Raw genomic sequence first — 19,400 nt, 5'->3', positions numbered from 1 at the left:
GGAATTGTTTTGACTTATACTGGGTGCTTCCTTGTGTCTGGACAAAGCTAAACCTCTCTAAAGAGTTGTAATGACAGCGAAACACGTGTCAGGGGTTGCTTTTATTCATTTCAGGTTGGCTTGGATGGTATTTTACCAATCCAAAGCTGTGATATTGAGCCTGGAGTGGTAAATGGCTTTTGTCATTTTACAGCTCGGCGTGGATAGCACTGTGCTAATCCTATGCTTAAAAACTTTGCTGTACAAATGGCAAAAGACTTTGTCCATTTCTATCTCGGCGTGGATAGCACTGTGCTAATCCTAGGCTTAAAAACTTTGATAGAAAAGCAGACATTTAAGGTGAGCAAATTTAGAGTGCGGCCGGTGTTGAGGGTGCTCTAAACTAACCCTGGGCGTAGTGGGCGTAGTGGGGCTCCGCGGAGCTACGCGGAGTGGGCGAGAAGCTACGCCCACTCCCGCACTCCGCGTAGCCCCACTACGCACCTCCCTCCCGCTCTCCCCTACATACGTTATTTAATCAACTAACCTTAATAAAACAATTTTAAAGCACTTACCGTGTCCGGGGCTCCCTCTTGAAAATAGCGTTGTCCTGGATACCAATGCGCATGCGCGGGCGGCTGCGCATGCGCATTGGTATCCAGGAAGGGACGCTATTCCAAGAAGGGAGCCCCAGGCGAACACCAGACACGGTAAGTGCTTTAAATTTGTTTTATTAAGGTTAGTTGCTTAGATAATGTATGTAGGGGAGGGCGGGAGGGAGGCGGGAGGGAGGCCGACTCGGCTACGCACACGGAGTGGGCGTAGTGTTGCCGGCTACGCTGTCTACGCAAAATGCGTAGAAGGCAACACTACGCCTACTCCGTGGGCGTAGCCGATTCGGACGCCCAGGGTTACTCTAAACAGGATCTGCCTTCCACCTAAACTTGTGAACTATCCAGAGTTCTCTCCTTTTTTGCATAATTTATGCGTCACTCTATGCCTGCAAGGGAATTGTTTTGTATATATATATATATATATATATATATATATATATATATATATATATATATATTACCTACTGGCGCTCCGGTCCACTCCTATCCTGAAAGTCTTGGGGTGATTCATGAAGTGTGAGCTAAGAAAAACGGGGGGGTCCCAAAACGTGTTTACCCCATGCAATTTTTCATAGGAACCATTCATCGCAGCTACAGCCCGAACTGCTGAACGGAATTATACCAAATTTGGCAAAGAGGTAGTCCTTAGTTCAGACTCATGCCTTTTGCTTAAATGATGTAAATACGTTCAGTAGTTCCTGAGAAAATCACAATTAAAAGTACATATATATCTATGGCCGCGCAGGATCCGCCACAGGGCGTGTTTGCAGACATGTCACCTCAGGCCCCGCCCCCTTCCTTCACCATTGTGCAAACGCGCCTTGTGGTGCGTTTTAAGTTGAGGAATTAATTCCTCTTCAATCTTGAGGGTCCCTAGGGGCCAACTAGCCCACCAGGTACCTCCAGTATGCGCCAGGGAGCTGCGTTGCAGAGAGGTGTTCAGAGGCCACGCTCCTTTTTACACCTCTCTGCAACGCAGCTCTGTGGCGCTTACTGGAGGTACCTAGTGGGCTAGTGTGACCCTAGGGACCCTCAGGATTCAAGGGGATATAATCTCTCAACTTAAAACGTGCCAATGGGTGTGTTTACACAGTGGTGAAGGGAGGGAACGGGGCCTGAGGTTACGTGTGCAAACACGCCCTGTGGCGCGGTTTAAGTTGGGGAAAGAATTCCTCTTCAATCCTGAAGGACCCTGGGGGCCAATTAGCCCACCAGGTGCTTCCAGGAAGCACCACTGCGTTGCAGAGAGTTGGTGCAGGCCGTGCCCCTTTTTACATCTCTCTGCTACTCAGCTCTGTGGTGCTTACTGGATGTAACTAGTGGGCTAGTTGGACTCTAGGGACCCTCAGGATTGAAGGTGAATTATTTCCCCAACTTAAAAGGTGCCACAGGGCATGTTTACACAGTGGTGAAGGGAGGGGATGATGTAGGAAAGTAGCTCTATATATACTGGACCGAAGTAAAATCAGCCGAAATAAGAATTCTGATTTACTCACCTGTTATCAGGAGATACCTCAGTGCTGCACCTTTGAGCCCAGAATTGATCCTGAAAAGTAATTCTAACCGTACTTACCAATAACTTGAATTTCCTTCCATAGGCTAATATTGACTGGTTTCACTTGGAAATTCTTCTAAGTGTGGAGTTTTGAACTTACAAATATTCCTTTAAAATCAGTCGAACTACGAATTCCGATTTGCTCACCTGTTATCAGGAGAGACCTCAGTGCTGTATCTTTGAGCCCAGTACTGATCCTGAAAAGTAATTCTAACCGTACTTACCAGTAACTTGAATTTACTTCCAAGGATATCTTTGCTTGTTTTTTGCTGAAAAAATTTCTGTGTCGATTTTTGAAACTTACAAACATTCCTCTAAAAGCAGCCGAAATAAGAATTCTGCTTTACTCACCTGTTATCAGGAGAGACCTGTGCTGCATCTTTGAGCCCAGAATTGATCCTGAAAAGTAATTCTAACCGTACTTACCAGTAACTTGAATTTCCTTCCATAGGCTAACATTGACTGTTTTCACTTGGAAATTCTTTTAAATGTGGAGTTTTGAACTTACAAATATTCCTCGAAAATCAGCCGAACTCCAAATTCCGATTTACTCACCTGTTATCAGGAGAGATCTGAGTGCTGCATCTTTGAGCCCAGTACTGATCCTGAGAAGTAATTCTAACCGTACTTACCAGTAACTTGAATTTCCTTCCATAGGCTAACATTGACTGGTTTCACTTGGAAATTCTTCTAAGTGTGGAGTTTTGGAACATTAAAATATTCACCTAAAATCATCCGAACAACAAACTCCGATTTACTCACCTGTTATCAGGAGAGAACCCATTGCTGCATCTTTTAACCCAGCACTGACCCTGAAAAGTAATTCTAACCGTACTTAACAGAAACTTGTATTTCCTTCCATAGGAATCCATTGTCTGATTTTCACCAGAAAAGTTTCTAAGTGTTGATTTTCACAAACTACAAATATTCCTTAAAAATGGCCTGTATCACTTAAACGCATTCTTTCACTTGTTTACAGGAGATGCACCAGTGCTGGATCCAAGATCCACCACTGAGTAAGAAAAAGTAACGATAACACTACTTACCTGCTAAGTGAATTTCCTCCCATAGGATAACATTGGTGATTCTATGTGAAAAAGTCTCTGTCGACTTTTAAAATACAATAATATTCCTTAAAAATCACTACTGTAACCAAAACGCTTTTACTCAACTGTTTACAGGAGATGTCCCAGGACAGCATCTAGGATCCAGTCCTGTGGTTAGAGAAGTAATCCATAAAGCAACTAATTGTATTTAACTAGAAATTCCCATTGAGCTCAATGTTGCAGTGTTTGAAATTGTGTTGCCCATTGCAACAACTATAACTACTGTACTTAACAGTCTATTGCATATTTGCAAAGTATTTAAACTAAAGTAATTGTTTCTGAGAAATTATATTTTGTAATGTAATGTATAATGTAAGTATAATGTAATTTAAAAAATAAAATATCTAAAAATAAATAGTTTAAAAAAGTAGTAAATCAGTATAAACAAAATAAATATAACAATTAATACATTTAAAGATTGTCATTTTAAGTTTTAGGGTGGGTATAGGTTTTTGGATGGCATGGCATAGGTAATTTTCAGGTCATAAAAAAAAATCATAGCGCAATGAGTCAAAAAACGAACATGAGCTCATTACAGGAGTTTTTGGAACTATTTACTCTGTTAGGGACCCGAGGAAATGTTGCATTTACATTGTATAAACTTGTTGCCAATGTGTACTATTATTCAGATAACCCAGAAGTGTTACTTTTTTCAATTGTTAAATGAATTGTGTAGGAGGGCGCCACGTGTTCAGTGACATTTCTTCCTAATGTAATGAGATCACATGTTTTGTAAAAAACAGTGATAAAGAAGAATTTCAATAGAGTGCTTTCCAATATACACGCAATTTCATTTTGCTAATTGCACACGTTTAGGGCTTACCCCTTTCCTTCAACTTAATTCTGAGATAACTGCTTCAGGACATTCTCTGTTTTTTTCTTTTTTTTAGAAATCATCCTTTACAATATTGCAGTTGTCTTTTCTAAGGGAAACAGAACAACAGTTTGCTGTCTTTTTAGTTGTCATTTAGCTTCACAGTTTCCTTTATCATTGCCCTAAAAGGTGTATTTGTGTTAGAACTTACTGCCCTACTTACTTCTTTGTTTCTGAATGAATTTATCACCTGTGTGCATGTCAGGTCAGCAGCTCGACTTCGGGTTTGCTAGCCTCACGAAGTTGTCTTTACATGTAAACTGCCATTCTTGTTATTTGTTCACTTGCTTAAGGCCTGAATATTGGATCACTGATTTCCCTCTTAGGCATCTTAACCATTGCAAATTGCGTGGGTGGAGACCTCCGGTGTTCGTTTTATTTGATTGACGTTTTTTGTAGTCGAAGTGTGAAACTTTAGTAATAAAGTAATAAAACTACAATCTTAGAATGAGGCATGCTTGTTCATGTACACCAACTATCTTTTTACAGAGAATTATTTGCGAACAATAAGATCTTCAGAAGGGGTGTAGCTTATTAAACCGACTATCTTTTTACAGAGATTTTTTGAGAATAATATGATCTTCAGATGTTTTTTTTTTTTGTTGGTGTTTTGCTTTGGGGATGCTAGAGACTGATTTAAAGTCCATTAGAGAGACTACTTTTGGGCTAGTGCCTTTTTAGCTCCAACATTTCATTGAGCCCTATAGTCATTACGTGAAGCACAGAATGAGGTAGGCTTCTTTTTGAGTAAGTGTCCTCTCTAGGTCTCCCCTTCCAGGATTAGGCTCAATACCATTAGTTATGTCCACTTGAAGTCATTGTATGGCCCATTTCTTCAAAATGATTCACCAGAGGTGCTGCAAGTAAACTTCTTTTGAATACTGGATTTATGTTGGATAATCCATTGCCAAACTTTTTGGTCTTTCCTATTTACAGTTTTTTTACATGGGCAAATAATACCATACATTACATTTGTTGTGCAGCAGTTGGAGAAGGCAGCATGTTCCATGTTCCATTTGGTATTGTCAAGTTGGAATTCTGATCCCTACAAGTAACACATGTGCGGCATTTATGATGGCCTTCAATTGGTGGTAGTTGCCATTGCTGTCTTAGTTTGCTCGACATTGAGGGAGGGAGTAAATGCCCAAACAAGATGATTGCAAAAATGTTCATTCTTCTTTAGCACAAAAAGTGGTCGTTAGAACAGAGTATCAATTTTTTAAATGAAATGCCAATTTTTAAGAATTCCTTTTTTAAATTGATTTGTTTGTGGGCAAAATGTGGAAACTCAGACAATTATCTCAGACTGCTTTCGATTCTTTTTTTCTAGAAGCGACTCCCTTGGGGTGCTCCATGCTCTTTTAAAGAATGTTTCAAAAGCTTGTGTGGATATCCTTTCCCCGTCACTTTTTCATATATAATTGATGCATGTTTAAAATACTCCTTTTTCTATGTACAATTGTGCTGCATTCTAAAAAACTGACAATATGGAAGGTTTTCTTCCCAATTGTGTGGGTGAAAACTTGTAAAGTGCAGAGCATTTTGTTTTCACGTTTGGTTTTCTGTAAAGGGTGGTTAACAGCTGTCCTTCATCAACTACTACTTTCACATCCAAGAATGTGATTCTGCTGGTGCTTTTGTCATGGTGAATTTTATATCTGTTGTTCTGTCAAAAGAATTCTTTCAAAGTCTCTTCTGTCATTACAATGTTTCTGAACGGATTGTTGTAGTACACATACTGGTCTTCGAAGAGTGTCATACACAGAATTGCCATTTCAGAAGCAAAAGAACAACCCATGGCAGTCCCCTTAATTTGATAGAAAAATTCATCTTCAAATTTGAAATAGTTCCTTTTTATAGCTAAACTGGCCAATTGTAGAATACATTTTGTGTGGACTCTGTGTGGTCTTGATCTTCTTTCTAGGTAATATTCTATGGCCTCTAGTTTAGCATCTAGGGGAATTGTTGTACACAATGAGATAACATCCAATATTGCTAGCCAATGTGTGGAGGAATCAAATTCTGCCCCTTCAATTTTATTGATGACGTCTGTTGTGTCTCGTAGATATGATGGAACATCGGTGACAAAAGGTTTCAAAAACAGATCTACATATTTTGAAATGGGCTTGAGTATGGAGTCACATACTGAGACGATTGGTCTCCTGGGGGTTGATCTCATCTTTTTGCATTTTTGGTAAAAAACTACATAACTGGGGGCGTGGCTAGCAGCCGACCTGCATGGCTGCGTAGTGTGAAGGCTCCGTGGAGAAAGCGGCCCTTCCACTGATCCCATAGATGATCCGTCGCAATTCCAGGCTCCAAAGTCTGTGCCCGGGGCGCAGGACCGTGCAGCTACGACCAGTGAAGATCCGGAGCCGATCCCCGACTGGGATTCGGTGAATGTAATCCAGATGACCTGCGGTCTGTCCTACCATCCTGATGCCGGCCTGAAGTCCTGCAGGAGTCCGACAGGAAGTGGCAACAAGACGGCAGAAAAATACCGGAAGTTCAGCCCGGTCATCTCGGACCCCGGAGCCCTAAAGGTTCGGGTCACTGCAACAGACCCACTGTAACCAGCGGAGGTGAGGGCACCTTAAACATTGCATCGGCCCCCCAGCACGCGTACAGAAGCTGCCTGCAGACTGAGACATTGGCGAGAGAAACTGCAGCAGGTACGACGGCTCCCACCCCCCGCGACCCTGCGGCAGTGGCGGTGGGGAGGGAGCCCGGTCTGAACATCCTCCCCCACCCCTGGCTGAACGATCGAACGATCGGCGAGAGAAACTGCAGCACATACGACGGCTCCCACCCCCCGCGACCCTGCGGCAGTGTCAGTGGGGAGGGAGCCCGGTCTGAACATCCTCCCCCCCCCCCCCTGGCTGAACGATCGACACCATCACGGCGCGGCCGCCCGGCATAATGCGAGAGTGAGGATAACTCGCGGTGACCGTTTCAATAGTGAGACACACCAGATTCCTGCAGCGCTAGCAGCGCATGTTAATTGGGCGCCTCAGTGAGCAAGTGCGACGGTGGCAGACCAGCAGCTGAGGTGAGGGGTGCACAGAATGGGTGAGCGCCAGTGAATCAACGCTAAATGTGCACAGCTGGGGAGGTGGATCTCCACGCACATATCTGGCCAGCACTGTCCAAGGGAGCAGAAATACGCACTGTCTAGAGACCCCCTGCTTCAGCACAAGATACCGCTACGGCTCACTCTTCCAGTGTGGTGGCTCTACTCAGCAAGATCGCAATACTGGCGCTCTGGTAGCCACCTCCTATTATCAGAAGGTGTCGTAGATGCCCATACCATAATTGCGACGGAGATCGTGGCCACACAGGACATCACACACAGAGAGGAGCAGTGACACGGGGTATTAGCCACTATAACGAAACGCTGGGAGCAACGCAGCAGAAGGCGCATTTCGAATACAGGGAACTCCAAGCGGCGATATCATGGCGGGCAGAGAACCAAGAACTCACTCGACGCAGCTAAAGATGGACAAATATGCCTATGAGAAAAGTAACCCACCAGCGGCGGAAGGGCGTACACCACCGGGGAAACCACAAGAGGGGGACGGGGCCAAGAAGGTGACCCTTGACGACGTTATGAAAGCCCTGGCGCAAGTACAAACCACAGTTGGGACAATATCTACCGATGTCACCCTGTTGCGTGCAGATTTTCATAAAATGACGGAGCGGATAAAAGAGGTTGAGATAGTCGCAAAATCGCTGGTGGAGGATGCCTCCGAACTACAGACGGCTATGGCTTGCCTCGAGAACAAAAACAAACTCATTAAGGAGAAGCTAGATGACCAGGAAGGATGCTCCCGAAGGAACAATGTCAGAATTTTGGGACTTCCGGAGTCTGAAGGCTCGCCAGCAATGGATCTTTATGTGGAGGACCTGATCAGGACCAGGTTGCAGCCCAAGGGTTTGTTATGTTATGTTATGTTACTTTATTTCTTTTATAGCGCACGGCAACTCCAAAGGAGCATCCCGGCGCTTTGGCAAAGAAAGACAGCATAGAAAGCAACCACACAACAAAAGAACAGAAAGAAAGACTATTTCCTAAAAAGCCTTGTCTCACTTCTTCTCTGTGAAAAGAGCGCACAGAGTCCCTGGCGGAAAACCAAAACCGGGGACGGCCCAAGGCCAGTTCTAGCGAGACTATTTAATTTTAGAGACAGTGATGCGATCCTACAGGCTGCAAGAATTGCACTACCGATCCGTGTACATAACTCCACACTTGAATTTTTTATGGATTACACAGCAGAGGTCGCCCGCAGACGCAAATGCTTCCTGGACGTCCAGAAGGCACCGAGAGTGAAAGAACTAACGTATTCTATGCTATTCCCAGCGAGATTGCGAGTGGTGGCAGACAACAAGACGTGGTTTTTTGATACACCGGAAGCAGCGTTTGATTAGTTGGAGGGTTGGAGACAGGTAGAGGCACCTCGCTGTGCAAACAGGAACAATCGACACCAACAACAGAGGGAGTAGACCGGGGCTTCGACATCAAGACGCCCAACTCCAGAACGGTCGCCGGGAGCGGGATCCATAAATAACTAACATTGATGGGACGACGGGTCACTCAGTAATCGAAGAGACGACAGCTACTGCGGATAGAGAAGGTCGGGCTGTTAACGGACACTGGCTTGGGGCGGACTGAGAAGGGCATGAAGGGCCGGTGCCACCACGAGACCTTTCCCCCAGCAAGAAAGTACTATGGGTTTGAACGGGGACAAGCACTCTGCTGAGTTGGGGGCGCGGGCAGTTCAAAGTCCGTTGTGCAGGGAGGCTGGGAGGTGGGAGGGAAGGGGGGTGTTGGTTTTAGTTCTGTTGAGTTTAAGTATAGAGGCACGACACAATGATGAAGACACACTGGTAGCACCACGGAGAGGTACGCAATGTACACTACGACTCTGGATATACTCTTCCACTCACAGTCAAATTCGACACGACACAAAGCTCACAACCTGACACTGGCGCGGGGGACACACGGGAGGCGTGGGTAACACCCCTAAAATTATTGATGTGGAATGTGCGGGGACTAGGCGACAAGATTAAGAGAGGTTTGGTGATGCAGGCCATAAAGCGACTTGGACCTGCACTGGTCTTACTACAAGAAACACATCTTACCGGGAAGGCTAATCAGGCACTAGATAGGCGAGGATACAAAATGGCAGTGCACTCCGAATTCACATCAGGCTCGAGAGGGACAGGCATTCTGGTGCGGAAGACATTCCCTTTCATAGTTTTAAACACCAAAACAGACGATCAGGGCCACTTCGCGGCCGTCCAGGGACAGTGGGATGGTAGACCGCTGAATGTGGTATCAGTTTACATACCTCCAGCGCTCCACTCCACTGTGCTGCCAGCACTGGGAAAGTTCCTCTTAGAATTACCAGCAGGGGACCTTATTATAGGTGGCGATTTTAACACAGCGGCAGATGAAGCAATAGACAGGCTCCCTGCCCGGACACAGATGCCAGGGCCTTCTTGATTCACCAGTTTCTTGGAGGCGATGGGACTGACAGACGTGTGGAGGCATATATACCCCACCTTACGCCAATACACCTATTATTCCGCAACACATAATAGCTTATCACACATCGACTATTTCCTGACACCGAGTGCTAGGGCAATGACCATTGACAGCGTAAGCATACATCCTAGGGGAATATCAGACCACTCCCCGATTACCTTAACACTGTCCTGCCAGGAGAAGACCCGTAAGAGAGTATACCCGATATATCTGAAAGTCCCTGCAATTCGAAAGGATTTGCGGAAAGCGACACAGTATTATTTCACCGAAAATATAACATCAGTTTCCTCTCCCTCAGTCCTTTGGGAGGCATATAAGACAGTCCTGAGGGGACAGGCCATAGCTTCCATTACGGGATACAAGAGGTCGCAGCTGCAGGAATTAACGGATTTAGAACTCGCACTGCACACAGCAAATACAAACCACATGGCGGACCCTACGCCAGAATCCCTACATGCACTACAGTTATGTCAGAAAAGGCATCAGTACCACCTGAAGAGATGGAACGTTGACAATAAAACAGCAACCACACTAGAATTTACGACATAGGAGACAAAGCAGGGAGGATGTTAGCCTGGCTGGACAAGAAAGGGGGAGGTACTAAAGGTATACTGCAACTACGTGCCTCCGACGACACACTTCGATCACGCCCAGAGGATATAGTCGGCACCCTGGCAGACTACTACCAAAAAGTGTACACCCCGACTAGAGAGCTAACGAGAGAGGAAGCCATAGACTCCCTCAGCCACATATCAACCCCAACACTTGCGCCGTACAAAATGATGGCATTGCCCCGCTTCATCTATGCACTTGAAAACACCCCGTACCCGGTATTGCCGCGATACTTTCGGCAGGTGACGACCATGGTCTCCAGCCTACTATGGGGAAATCGCCCTGTGCGGATAGCGCATGCAAAACTGAACAGAAGCTGGTATGGGGTAGGGATCGTATTGCCAAACTTACAGATGTACTACTGGGCAACGCAGCTCAAGGTCATTAATCACTGGATACATGTCCCCCAAGATGATCCAGCATATAAGGCTGATCGAATACAGCTAGGCACACACAGTTTATTGACGGCGCTCTACCACAAAGGGATGGCGGCACAACTTATAGGGCCCACGAAACACACAGTAACCCTATGGTACACAGCACAGGCGAAGCTTAAGTGGAGTGGCGTAATCACTAAGCAAACTCCATTATGGGACACCAAGGCGCTGGGACACCTAAGACGGAGCAAGGGCTTTACGCAGTGGGACAACATTGGCATTTTGACAGTGGGAGACTTATGGGCAGAAGGGACAGTAATCCCGTTCCCCCAGCTCCAGCAACAATATGGCTTAGGCCCTAATGAAACCTATTGTTACATACAAATTAGGCATGCTTTACTGACTGCAATATCTACAGACACAGAGATCCCTGAAGCCTCCCCGATGGAGGATCGGCTGCTCACAGATTTTATGCAACATAGTGCCACCTCCCTCACATACCGCAAACTGACCAACAACTTACCAGACCCTACAGGTAAACTGCGAGAGAAATGGGTAGACGAACTGGTCGACATGGACGAAACAGAGTGGAATGAGGCACTAGCGTCCCCAAACGAAATAGGCATTTCTGCCAAGTTCCGTCTGGTGCAGCTTAAGATACTGCACCGGATATATTACACCAGGACCACACTGCATAAATTTCACCGGGCGCAACATCCGTACTGTCTTCGTGGGTGTGGGGAGGAAGGGACCTTTCTGCACACCATCTGGGACTGCCCGAGGTGCTAGAATACTGGAGGCAGGTAATGTGCACTACCTCCCAAACACTAGGAGTCTCTCTCATACCTGAGCCCCGCAAATGTCTCTTGAACATATGGGAACCAAACGATATCTTGCGCCATGGTCAAATCTGGGGAACGATAGGCATGATGGTTGCTAAAACAGATGTAGCACAGAAGTGGGGAGCGGCTGATGCACCTACACTGGCACACTGGTGTAGGAATATGGATGTACTGATGCTCGTGGAAAGAGCGGTATATACGACGAGGGCAAGTCTGCGCAAGTGGAACAAGATCTGGATGCCATGGAATGTATATAGGGGGGACCTGTGTGACCCACTGCCTGAAGACGACGTTCCCGACTCTGATGAGGAGATAGAAGATGATGAAAATAGTTTATCCTGACGGGTATGAGTGGTAGTGACATCGATTCCACACGACTCTCACAGATGACCAACTGCACTGCCGTGGAGTAGCCAGTGTACACATAACCGAACGCTAATGCTAAACATACCTTATAATGTTATCAATGATGTCTATTGCCCAATTTAATGTTTGATTGCTGTTAATAATAGATAAGTTGTACAACTTTGAACTACATACGCTATAACGAAAAACAAAAAATAAGACAATAATCTATCCGTAGTTTGTGTTGACTACTAATTGCCATCATTCCTTAAATACGCCGCCGGACCCAGGGTTGTCGGCTGAAAGGCTGTGTTGAACCACCTCTGTAGAATAGCAATTGAGTAACAACGCGGCCGGCCCCTTGGGTTGTAGGCCTGAGGCTGTGTAATGGTAATAGTGTACATTAAAGGTCTTTATCAAAAAAATAAAACAATAAATAAATACATAACTGGAATTCAAGGGCTAACTTTTTCGAGAAACTCCATGTCTTTAGGACCTATATAGCCATTGCCAAAAGCTTCCTGCAACAGTTTAAATATTTCCTCTTGTATGCTTTTCATGGGATCCATTGAGATTTTTCGATAATATTCCTCTAAGAGTTGCCTGTGTCCTTTTATGTAATTCTCTTTTGACCAGACTAACAGGGCTTGACCCTTGTCAGCTTGTGTAATAACAATTGTTTTGTCATCTTTTAGTTGTACTAGTGCTTTCTGTTGTTTTTTAAAAGATTACTTCTCCAAAAATTATTCTTCCTAACTAGTTGGCTAATAGCTGAAAGTACTGTTTGTTCAAAGGTTGAAACTTATGGTGGACAAAAATATTATTCCTCAGACTCTATGGTTCTTCTGCGGGTTGGTACAGATGGTTCGAAAAGTAGGCTTTGATATGTATCTTTCTCAAAAATTCCAGAGTTTCTGTGCCAGATGTATGACCATAGTAAATTGTGCCTCGCAATTTATACTCGATTGCAAGTCGTAAATTGCGAGTTGCAATTTACTATGTACTACAATGTCAGAGACACTGATTGCGATTCCTAATCGGGTCGCAAAATGCTAGGCTCATTAATATTAGTGAGGCACTCGTATTTTGGCTGGCCCTCCTAGGGATGGTGGCCTGCTGGGCTCAGCAGACCACCATGTCTGGGACTGCTCTTTTAAATAAAGCAGGTTTTTAATTTTATATGCAGCCTGTTTTCCTTAAAGATAAACGGGATGCATGAAATGTTTTCGTTTTTTTTAAAAAGGGCATGCAGTAGTCCGTGGCACCACTGCCTGCACTTAAAAAATATTTTTGCATGCATTTACAAAGGGGAAGGGGTCCTTGAAGTAGGTGGTAATTTGCGAGTATTTTGCGACCGCAATTGCAAAACATTCATACATGGCTCATGAGTCGCTATTAGGAAGGGTAGGCCCCTTCCTAATAGCAAGTCACAAAACCTATTTCGCAAGTTGGTAATTTATTAGCGGCTCACAAAATAGGTTTTGTACATGGGCCCAAGGATTTTAGCGTGCGCAAATTGGTCTAAAACCAGTTTGGGCACAATAAAAACCATTGTACATCTGGTCCTCTGTTTTTAAGCATATAAAGTCTGTGTGTTTAGCAGGAACAAAGGACAATCCATTTTCCAGTAAGGCAATTTCATCTGAGGTGAACCGTTTGTTAGATGGATTCACTATGGATGCCATTACTAGTTCTTTTAATATTGGCTTCTGGTGCGCATCTTCCATGGCTGGTTTGTTGAGTCGGAATCTTCCTCTGGCTCTATTTTGGCGTCTTGCTAAAAAAGTTAGCCGTGATTTGCCATTTAGGTTCTGATTAGAGAGTCACTCTCCTGGGTCAGACTCCCCTGTTGATTCTGAGGAGGAAGTTTCCAAAAAGTAATAAATATGTTCCTTGATCTTCCTTGGTATTTGGGAAGCACACTTCTTGATTCCAGTTGTGTATAAAATCCTCTGTCAGATATGGGTAAACTACTTCCAAAGTAAATGAGTTTTTATCTTTTTCAAATGTAATACTCTTTTGATTAATGGTATGATCTTTAAATTTGTTGATGCCTTTTTCATTTTTCTTGTTTTTTTTTCTTCAATATAGCCTTCGCTTCTGCTATTGTCTGGTTATCTTTTTTTGGCCTAATCTTTGTGCAGTGTATATCAAATGGACCATCCTATCTCTACTACATTTGGTTCCTAAGTAACTGAATCCTTTTTTGTATTCTGGATCCACAATGAAAATTACTGGCGTGTTACGTATTTGTAGGCCCCAGGAAATTGTCCCCACTTTTAAATGTTCCAATAGGAAATATCCACGGAGTTCTGTCCACATATACTTTTTTTCAGTCTTACAGGTTTCTCACTTTCGTTTTATTTTATTGTAGCTGAACTTAATGTCATTAAAGAAAAAGGAGAGAGGATGGATATCAACCTTTGAATGTGATCCTCTGAGTATGATAACATGTCTCTTTCCAACATGTCTTTGAGGTCCTCTCAGACTAGCTTGAACCCCAATAATTTTATCTAAAATTTCACTATTTCTTTCTAGAAATCAGATTACCCTCGCAAGTCTGCACCCGCTGTAAGAAATTTCCCAAACTACAGGGGATGGGTCTTTTTCTCAGCCAAGGCTATCCCACCTTCCGTCTAGGTCCTCTCTCTCCCCGCAGGTCCGCTGTGCTGTCTCTTGCCTCCAGACTCCGACCTCCTCCTTGGGAAGTTCGAGGCTGCTGCCTGCTCCAACTGGGACTAGACTGCCTGCAATCAACGTAACCATTCTCAGCTGTTTTCTTTCTTAATATTTTACCTGTTGTGCCACTGTTATTGTGCTCATCTGTATCTTGCTCTAATTTCACCACTTTTTTTTTTTCTCATGGATTCCTGTTCCTTTCGCCTTTTGCTGCTGCTGCCCCTGCGGCCCCTGCCCCGGAACTCCCCCGTTCCCGCCTCCCAGCCTCTCCTCCCTCCCACCTCCCCTACTTAACGGCAGCCTCTGCGCTGTCTCGCAACGGACGCGCGCAGCAGGAGCCCGGCCGGTACGACAAAGGCAAGCCAGTCTGCGCACGTCCACGACCCGTCCGCGGCCAGGAACCCTGGACCTCCCACTACCCATTGCTACGACACCACAACCCTCCTCGCACTCAACCCTGGAAGACTTAGAGAATGCCAAAAGGCCTCGATGAACACGACCCACGGCCAGTACTCCTGCCTTCACTGCCGCCAACGCCAGCACCGGCAACACCCTAAAATGCATCCTCCTCAACGTACGCTCCATACACAAACACGCCATGGAAATCTGGAAACTACTTGATTCTCTCTCAACCAACATTGCCTTCTTCAGAGGCCTGGACCAACGCATTCTCTGCCCCCGACATCAGCACCGCCATCCCAGATGGATACAAGATCCAGAAGACAGACCGCCCCAAACGCCCAGGAGGGGGCCTCGCCATCGCCCACAAGAGCACCATCCGCCTCACCACGTCAAGTGAAACCTTCCTCTCTGCCGAACACCTGCACTTCCAGATCCAGACCACCTCCAAAGCCACACTCCGAGGAACCCTTGTCTACAGAAAACTCTGTGCCACCACCATCACCAACTTTATCGCACCCCACAACATGGCCTCAACAAACTACATACTCATTGGAGACCTGAACTTCCACCATGACAACCCAGTGACTCCAACTCCACTATTCTTCGTGACAACCTCGCCCACATCGGACTTAAACAACTCGTCAACACACCGACCCACCGAGCAGGACACACCCTCGACCCCATCTTCGCGGCAGGAAACAGCGTCCAATTCAGCCACACAACGCAGCCACCATGGACCGACCACCACTGCTTCACTTCGTCATCAACAAATCCAAGGCACCCAAATCAGCCCCATGCCCACCACGAAGGAACTGAAGCAAGGTTACCGATGAGCAACTTAACTCCACCCTCACACGAGACAACCACACTTGGGCACCCAACGCAAATGACGCAGCCAGAGAACTCCACACCTGATCTCCAACTGTGCAGACGAGTTCGCCCCGCTATGCAACCCTGGCACACAACGCCCCAGGAAAGTCTCCTGGTTCACCACTGCTCTCCAAGAAGCCAGACGTACCTGCAGACGCCTGGAGAAGAACTGGAGAAACAACAAGACAACCAAAAACAACAACACCTACAAGGACGCCATGACAGACTACCACAACCAGATCAGAACCACCAAGAGGAACTTCATACACAACAAAATCCTGGCCAACTCCACCAACTCAGTATCATTCAAGAATTCACCAAACCACGCAGCGAAGCCACAGATATTACCCCATCCCAAGACCTATGCCACAAGCTTGGAACCTATTTCCACCTCAAGATCAAAAACCTCTACGACAACTTCATCGACCATCCACCAGGTGCCGCAGAGGGCCCCCCGCCCCCCAGAAACACTAGCAAGCCCACCATCTCCAACTGGACACCGATCACAGCAGAAGATACTGCCTTGACCATGAAAAGCATCCACTTCGGGGCCCCCACCGACCCCTGCCCCTCTCACATCTACCACAGAGCCGCTGCCGCCATCGCACTCGAACTACAACGCACCATCAACACCACCTTCAACCACGACTGGAAGCAAGCAGAAGTCAGACCCCTGCTCAAGAAGCCCACAGCTGACCCAACCGACCTCAAGAACTATCAGCCCATCTCACTCCTCCCCTTCACAGCCAAAGTTGCAGAGAAAACAGTTAACATGAAACTGACACGATTCATTGAAGAGAACGCCGTCCTCAACCCATCCCAATCTGGATTCCTAAGCAACCACATCACAGAGACCACCCTACTCGCCGCCATAGATTACATTTGCACCCTCGTGGACTAAGGCCACTCCGCAGCCCTCATCCTACTCAACCTATCAGCGGCCTTCGACACAGTCACCCACCACACATTAGTAGCTAGACTACATGACGCAGGCATACAAGAAACAGCCCGAGACTGGATCCAATCATTCCTCACCGGAAGAAGCCAAAGGATCAGACTGCCACCCTTCCTCTCGGACCCCACGAAAATCACCTCCGGAGTCCCACAGGGTTCATCATGAGCCCCACCTTCTTCAATATCAACATGACCCGCTCACAGCCATCGTCCGACAACACGGCCTCAACATCGTATCCTAAGCCGATGACACTCAGCTCATCCTCTCCCTCACCAAAGACCCCACCACTGCCAAATTCAACTTCCAGAAAGAAATGCAAGACATTGAAGTCTGGATGATGAACAGCTGCTTGAAGCTCAACGTTGAGAAGACAGAAGTCCTCGGTACCACCCCTTCTGCATGGGATAGCACCTGGTGGGCGACCGCCCTCGGAAGCCCACCTACCCCCTCAGACCACGCCAAGAACCTGGGCGTCGTACTCGACTCATCACTCTCTCATCAAGAACCAACAGGTCAACGCCGTCACCTCCAGCTGCTTCAACACCCTCCGCATCCTCTGCAAGACCTTCAAGTGGATCCCCCTGAGTCAAGGAAGACAGTCACCCACGCACTCATCACCAGCAGACTGGACTATGGAAACACACTCTACGCCGGCATCAACAAACTCCAGACAATGCAGAACACTGCCGCCATACTTGTCCTCTGCATCCCCGAACACAAACACATCAGCCATCACCTACGCAGTCTCCACTGGCTCCCCGTGGAGAAAAGAGTCACTTTCAAAATCCTCACTCACGCCTACAAATGCCCTCTCTCGGAAACCCTTCAGGAGGACTCTCAAGACCTGGCTCTTCGGCTAAACAGATCTGCGGACCCCCCCTCAGCGACTTGAAACCCTCACGGGTGAGTGGCGCGCTTACAATTCCCTGATTGATTGATTGACTTTAAAATGAGAGTGACAGTTAACCTTAGCTGGAAATAAATTAAAAAAAAATATTTTTTCAGGTCAAGGAATTTAATTGCCCTGGCCATGATTTACTGCTGTTTCAGCAAAATAATTTATTTAGTCATTGAGTCAGTGAAATGTTTTTAGGCACTAGAAACTGTCACTTTTGCACTTGATTGATACGTATTAACATTTTTGATTTGATCACTGGTCCAGATGGCCCACACAACTTTTGGTCTATGTGATCCAATGTTTATGTTCTAAGGAATGGAGTTTGAAAAAAAGAAAATAATCTTTTGCTGCAACAGCTGAAACAGCAATAAACCATGGTCATGGCAATAAAATTCCTTGACCTAAAAAATTCCGTTGTTTAAAATCATTTCTAGCTGAGGTACAATGCCATCTCATTTTTAGAAAGGTGGCATTTTCCTGCCCTTGGCCATTGGTTGTCTGCAGCCTGTCCTAGGTCAAATGACTGGGTGTGTTGTTGGCAGTTAGACTTTGTGAATTCCTCCCAAACCGTCACACAATAGAGAGATTAGGTGTGCCTGATGGGACATCCGCTAGCAAGATGAGGGAATGGAGCTGGGCACAGCCTCACTTGCAACTGAACAAGCTGTGCTCTATCTTCACACAAAGGGCTTGCACTGCTGCATTGTTCCTACAGTTAGTCTGGAGCCAGAGCACAGGAGTCAGAAAATTCCAATTACTTCAAAGATAAAACCTCTGGAAAGTTCTCCAGTCCACTTTCTTCACCCAGGACTCTGAGCATAATGCCTGCTGCTGTGTCTGTAATGTACTTCACAATACTGTTTTGCTGCGCCTGGAAAGTCTGAAGAGGCTCCCACTATCTTGAAGCCACACCTGGACCCAACCAGAGAGAGTACTGAACCCCAAAGTGGTGCCCCTCCAGTCATCAACCCATGGTTGTGGTGTTAACGGTGTGCAGATAGCCAAAAACCAAAACTTGTGACAGACATTTTTTGGCTAGAAACTGCTCTGAGAAGCGAGGGAAGACCGGGATCAACCTGCATCGTCTATCAGCCCATGGTGCATTGCTGGTTGGTCTGACTTCGTGGTAGTAGGAATTCCTGTTCAATGGAACCTCCGCGAGGGGGTATCGAGCCTCCTGGAACTACAGCTTCGTCCCACTGAAGATTTTCAACTTCCAAAAAAGAGACTATGTCAGAACATGGAAATCTTCACAGCGACTTCGTCCGGCGGCTCCGTGATGACGATGCCTCCTCCTCAGGCTTCATGGTTCTCCATAGAACTCCAGAAAGAAAAAATGGGATGTAAAAATCTTGAAAGGAAATGGTGTTGCACCAACTTCACAGCCAACAAGGAGAAATTCAAAGCCGCCCTTACCCTGTACCACAAAAACATTAAGATGTACGTAAAACACACGTAGTCCTCTAACTCAGTCAGGCGGACAACACCCCCAAAGCTATGTACCAAATCCTGAAAACCTTTACCAACCCCAAAGCCTGTGAATCAGAAGAAACTCCCTCTCAAATACTATGTAATAACATCAGCAATCACTTTATACAAAAAATCGAAAACATCTCTAATAATATTGTTACAACCAATCTCCCCCTCTCCCAAGGCTCTACTCCAGATACCCCCGCCAGACCCAGCCCCAACTCTATTACCCTCCTAAATTCCCCCCCTCCCTCACGCGTGAAGAAACCAAAATTGC

At 46.0% G+C, this 19,400-nt stretch overlaps 1 protein-coding gene across 4 annotated transcripts in view; it reads right to left on the bottom strand.

Annotated features, from left to right (window-relative positions):
- The window catches only part of STK33 (serine/threonine kinase 33), a 1,224,797-nt gene that overhangs the window by 669,825 nt on the left and 535,572 nt on the right, over window positions 1–19,400 (bottom strand). The window lies entirely within an intron of this gene.

This window comes from Lissotriton helveticus, chromosome 3_1, assembly GCF_964261635.1.
Source record: "Lissotriton helveticus chromosome 3_1, aLisHel1.1, whole genome shotgun sequence".
NCBI lineage: Eukaryota > Metazoa > Chordata > Amphibia > Caudata > Salamandridae > Lissotriton > Lissotriton helveticus.
This window is presented reverse-complemented; position numbering and strand designations above follow the sequence as displayed.